Source organism: Eublepharis macularius, chromosome 14 (genome assembly GCF_028583425.1).
Source record: "Eublepharis macularius isolate TG4126 chromosome 14, MPM_Emac_v1.0, whole genome shotgun sequence".
NCBI classification, from domain to species: Eukaryota; Metazoa; Chordata; class Lepidosauria; order Squamata; family Eublepharidae; genus Eublepharis; species Eublepharis macularius.
This window is the reverse complement of record NC_072803.1, coordinates 58290819-58297163: the sequence shown is the minus strand read 5'-3', so window position 1 is coordinate 58297163 and position 6345 is coordinate 58290819.

Below are 6345 nucleotides of genomic sequence, written 5' to 3'. Positions count from 1 at the left end.
AAGCGGCCTTGGAATGAAGCCCTGCCCTCAAGTCATAGCTGACTTATGGCGGACCCCCCCCCCCAGCCTCCAGGTGGTGGCTGGAGATCTCCTGGAATTACAACTGATCTCCAGGCCACAGAGATCAGTTGCCCTGGAGAGAGCGGCAGCTTTGGAGGGGGCACTCTATTGCTTTATATCCAGCGGAGGCCTCCCAAACCCCACTCTTTCCAGGCTTTACCCTCCAAATCTCCAGGAATTTCCCAGCCCACAGCTGGCAACCCTATGGGGTTTTCATGGCAGAAGACTAACAGAGGTGGTGGTTGTGGGTTTTCCGGGCTGTATGGCCGTGGTCTTGGCATTGTAGTTCCTGACGTTTCGCCAGCAGCTGTGACTGGCATCTTCAGAGGTGTAGCACCAAAAGACAGAGATCTCTCAGTGATCGCTCAGATCTCTCATAGATGCAGAGGAGTTAGCCGTGTTAGTCTGTGGTAGCAAAATCAAAAAGAGTCCAGTAGCACCTTTAAGACTAACCAATTTTATTGTAGCATAAGCTTTCGAGAATCAAGTTATCTTTGTCAGATGCATGATATCTGTATCATGCATCTGACGAAGAGAACTTGATTCTCGAAAGCTTATGCTACAATAAAATTGGTTAGTCTTAAAGGTGCTACTGGACTCTTTTTGATTCAGATCTCTCAGTGTCTCTTGGTGACACTGAGAGATCTCTGTCTTTTGGTGCTACACCTCTGAAGATGCCAGTCACAGCTGCTGGCGAAACGTCAGGAACTACAATGCCAAGACCACGGCAATACAGCCCGGAAAACCCACAACAACCATCGTTCTCCAGCCGTGAAAGCCTTCGACAATATAACTAACAGAGGTGGTTTGCCATTTCCTTGGTCTGTAGAAAAATCCCCTCCTCAAACCCTCTGGAAAAGTCTGTTGTAACCCACCCCCCTTGATTTATTAAGTCCCAACCCAGCAAACAATAATCTCATTCATACAAAACAGAGAAAATGCTTTTCCTATGCACAGCAGGGTCTTTTGGATGGTGGCCCCCAAAGCTGTGGGGAATGCCCTCCTCTGGGCGGTTTACCTCTATTCCTTTCCAAGCGTTTTGGAAGAGTTTATTTCTGCAATAGCCATTGCACTTAATATCTTTTCCCTTCTGATTGGCAGGATTCCTTTTATGTGTTCTGCAGTTCTCCTGTTATCAGCCATTAAACTACTACAACTGCAACAATATCTAAAATGTAGAAAAGAGCAAGAGTCCAGTAGCACCTATAAGACTAACAAAATTTACGGTAGGGTATGAGCTGTGAGTCCCAAAAGCTCATACCCTACCACAAGTTTTGTTAATCTTACAGGTGCTATTGGACTCTTGCGCTTTTCTACTGTTACCAACAGACTAACAGGGCTACCCATCCTGGAATATCTAAAATGTTAAAATTTTAGCACTACTCATTCTGTGCCTGTGAGATTTCCATATACATGCATCTCTAGTTGGCCACTATGAGGAAAAGGACACTGGACTACATGAGCCATTTGTCTGGTCCAGCAGTGCTCTTCTTTATTTATTTATTTAAAGTATATATGCCTTCCTTCTACACAACTGGGACCCAAGGTGACTAACAAAAGTAAAACAATTCAAAACAACTCAGAAATCATAATAATAAATCACTAGCCAATAAAAACAGAATTAATAATGCTCTTTTAACAGATCCCTGCCCAAGAAGTCTCAACAGACTATCATTACAATTAGCGTTGCCAACTCTTGGTTGGGAAATTCCTGGAAAGTTGGGGCTGAAGCCTGTAGAGGAGAGGGTTTGGGAAGGGGAGAGGTATAATGTCATACAGCCCTATCTGGAAGTTGAGAATCCTAATTACATTCCTAAACATTACACCAAAATCTTTTGAAGCTTTTGTATTGTAGGGAGGGGCTCTCAGATGCTTCTCTAATGTGTTAAGGACCATAGACGTCACCACTATGTTGCCTTATGTACTATCTGTTGTCTTAAATATGTGCTCTTATGAGCTACCTTTGCTTCATGTCAGCCCTAGAATTGCTTATGTTGTTTCATCATTCTTCAACTCTATATTGGATTCTTACTAATGCTATTACTAATCCTATTAGTAGTATTAGTCTTTGTAAACTTGTGTTTATTTACCTTATGGCATTATTTATGGAAATGTCCTTGAAACTGACTGTACTAATCTCATACTCTGTAATCCACCTTGAGTCTCAGTGAGAAAGGCGGACTATAAATGACATGAAATAAACAAACAAACAGAAGTCAATGTATGAGTCTTCATATCTGTTCCAGTATCATGGCCCTCGAAAGGCTCTCTTACAAATACTCTGTTTTATATCCCTTGTGAAATTCCAAACAAAGTAGAGGCCTTCTTGACTTTGTAGGGCTGTGTGTGTTCCCAGTGGGTTTAGGGAGCCACTGAAAAAACTATAACTGGATGACAGGAGAACGCACCCATGAAGGAGATGGCACAACCAAGTAATTTTGCTTTGCTGAGTGATATTGGTGCATGGGACCATATCAACAGAGAGTCCCTCAAGTAAGTGTGGCCGGGACACGAAGAGCTTTCTTATGTTTTTACAGCACACAGGGGGGTGGGGCTTTATGCTTGGACTGGTCATGTTTAGGGGTCAGACCTGGGGCTGGCCTATCCCTTCCTCCTTGGTTGAGGTAAGAGACCCTGAGTTGGGGGTGAAATCTGTTCTTCTTAGATTGTGTCCCAAAAATATTAAGCTTAGTTGTGTTCTATTTACTAAGAAACATCCCAAAAGTGCATGTGTCATTTTTTAACCAAAAGATCATATATCCCCCTCCCTTTCTCTCACTATACATAATCTGTTATTTAATCCATCTCCAGTGGGCGTAGGGTTTGAATCCCTGGAGAACCATCCCCTGTCACGGAAGACAACCAATCAGCTTTGTGTGTGTGTTAAAGTATCTAATAATCAAACTTTATATATTAGGTTAAAGTATCTGGATAGCCCAGATGAGCCTGATCTCGTCAGATCTCAGAAGCTAAGCAGGGTCAGCCTTGGTTAGTAGTTGAATGAGAGACCTCCAATGAAGACCAGGGTCCCAGAGTCAGGTAATGACAAACCACCTCTGTTAGTCTCTTGCCATGGAAACCCCACCAGGGGTTGCCATAAGTCAACTGTGACTTAAGGGCATGATTTCATTTTTTCATCTCTATTATAAGCATTGTAAATATAAAAATGTAACATTTCATATAATATTTTGTTATGAAGTCTGGTGTTTTGTTTTCTGTATCTCAAATATAGTTTCTGTAAATTTGTTCACTATCAGAATATTGCGTCATTTAAAGATCTAGTTTCTTTGATTGACTGAAGATAAAATAAATAAATAAAATTACAATATCAAACCACTGCCTCCAGAAAGGCCAAAACATAAAACTAGTGGTGCTTGGCACCTCCCAGTAGTGGCAGGGTGGACAAAAAGCCTAGATGGACCACTATAAACCTAACTTGTGGTTGATACGGCACACTGTAATCATGGTTGATTGGAAATGTGCAAGTATTGCATGTGAAGGTACATTGTTGTATCCACGAGACGAACATGGGAACAGAATATGCAAGGAAAAAAGGAGGGATGCCCTGATGTGTTTGTACACGTGGACATGATACATGTGTGAATATGTAAATATACCTGGGAAGTACATCATGTCTGGCTAGACCCTTCATTATTTTCCTTGTTGCATGATCAGTTTACATGCAGCGAATCGTTCATGTGAACGTGTATATGTTTTAATAAGAAAAGGTTGCAGTTCCAGTTGTGTGCCTATTTTATTATTAATATTTTTGTACAGCTATCAGACCAAACCACTAGACAGGTACGAACAGCATCAGAACATTTCCTGCATAAAAATATCTTGTGGCACTTGAAAGACTAGGATATTTTTTTTGGTCTCTATTTCATCTTGCCTTTCCTTCAAGGGTATTAAGGAAGTATGCATGATTCTTCCTTCCACATTTATTCTCACAACAATCCTGTGCGTTAGCTTAGTCTATGTGAACGACTGCCTCACGGTTACCCAGTGAGGACCTAACTACACCATACAAATTTCCTGGGTTTATCCTCAGGTCAGGTCAATAGACCCAGATTAACATGCTTCCAAGGCCCAGTTTGCATGGGACCATGGTGTCCAGCTTAAGCTTTCTCTCTGCACCATTTTCCTGACTTGTTATCCCCAGGAGACGGCTATTTGCCTTACTGGAGGGACTTAACATGTACTGATTGGATAACACTTTGCTTCTCCCCACTAGGGCAATTAGCAGCACCATAAAACCATTTCAGATGGCTGCAACCCCGTTTCTGTGTGTTATGGTCCTGATCTGAATCCAGTCATGGATTTTTTTTCTCTTTCTGTTTTTTAAACTACTGCTGACTTTACTGGCCTTTTTCAGTTGCGGTTTCTTTGGTGGATTGTTAGTTTTTAGCTGTTTGTTTTAATTGCTGTTTTTTTCATATGGGATTGATTATTTGAGACAGGGCTTTTTTTCTGGGAAAAGAGGTGTTGGAACTCAGTGGGTTGCCCTCGGAGAAAATGGTCACATGGCTGGTGGCCCCGCCCCCTGATCTCCAGACAGAGGGGAGTTTAGATTGCCCTCCGCGCCGCTGAGCAGTGCGGAGGGCAATCTCAACTCCCCTCTGTCTGGAGATCAGGGGGCGGGGCCACCAGCCATGTGATCATTTTCAAGAGGTTCCGGAACTCTGTTCCACCGCGTTCCCGCTGAAAAAAAAACCCCTGATTTGAGAACTGTTATTGATAGTTCCTATCTTTTCTCCTTCGCATTTTTTAAGTATTAAATTTGTAAGCTTCCCTGAGGACATTTGTACAAGGATAGGGTATCAACAAAGGCTAGGATACTCATTTACTTATGTATAAATATAAGTAAATAAATTTTAAAAACTTTTAAAAGCCCTAAACAACAGGACTGGAGTACTTGGCGGGACCGCCTTCACCCATATGCACTTTCCTGTAACAAGGTCAGCTTCTGGTACCTTGTTCTGCTGGCTTACATTAGTCAAGGCAAGGCTGGCAGAAATGCAGGCTGGGGCAGTTGCCCTCAGCCTGTGGGACTCCCTGCTCCAGGAGTCTGGTCAGGCCCCCTCTCCTTTATCCTTCCAAAAGTTTAAAACCTTCTTGTTCCAGAGGGCTGAAAGGGGATTTATTTCAGAGTACACTGCATGCCAATTCAAAGCCCCCTTCAGCCAATAACCTCACACAGAATTAAGACACCAAAACAGTGATCTATAAAGCGATATGAGCTTTATTTGTCAATAAACCTCAGATGCATATATTTTCTAGAACATAAGCATAAAGACCAGTTACATCAGAGGATCTTATATACCCTTAGCACTAATTGTTTACAGAAAAATTGCTAACTCTTTACAGAATAAAAGAACAAGAGGGTTAATACAAACATCTCTTCAGAATTACTTTTCCCAGGATACATGGCACCCAACAGCCTGATTGACAGGACAGTCAGATTTCAGTGTAATACTAGCAACAAAGCCCGTTGTGGGGGAAAATGCAATGGGCTCTAGAAAGGGGAGGGTGGGCAGGCAGGTATTGCCTCCTCCTCCATGTCTGATCCCAGCCGTGGGAAGGCAAGGAGTGATCATTGCCACTTCCTCCGTTCCTGATCCTGGATGGGTGATGGGGGAGGGCATTAACTCTTGCTCTGCATCTGATCCCAGGGGGGGGGGGTGAAAGGGAGTGGGCATTGCCACCTGCTCTGCTCCTGATCCTGGCTGTGGCGGCGGACATTGCCAACTGGTCCACTCCTGATGCCAGCCGAGTAAAGGGGAAGTGGGCATTGTCTCCTGCTCCAAGCCTGTTTCTGGCCAGGTGAAGGGGGGCATTGTCGCCTGCTCCCGTGCCTGATCCCAGCAGGGTGAAGGAGGGGCAGGCATTGCAACATACTCCACACTTGACTCTGGCTGAGTGAAGGAGGGGTGGGCATTGCCTCCTGCTCTGTGCCTGATCCCAGCTGGGTGAAGATGGGGGCGGGCATTGCCACCTGCTCCACACCTGATCCTGGCTACATTGCCTTCTGCTCTGCGACTGATTCCAGCCATATGAAGAGGGTTGGGCATTGCCACCTGCTCCCTGCCTTATCCCGGCTGGGTGAAGGGGGGGCAGACATTGCCACCTGTTCCACTCCTGATCCAAACTGGGTGATGGCAGGGGGCGGGCATTGCCACCTGCTCTGCTCCTGATCCCAGCTGGTTGAAGGAGGTTGGGCATTGCCACGTGCTCCACTCCTGATCACAGCTGGGTGATGGCGGGAGTGGTCATTGCCACCTTCTC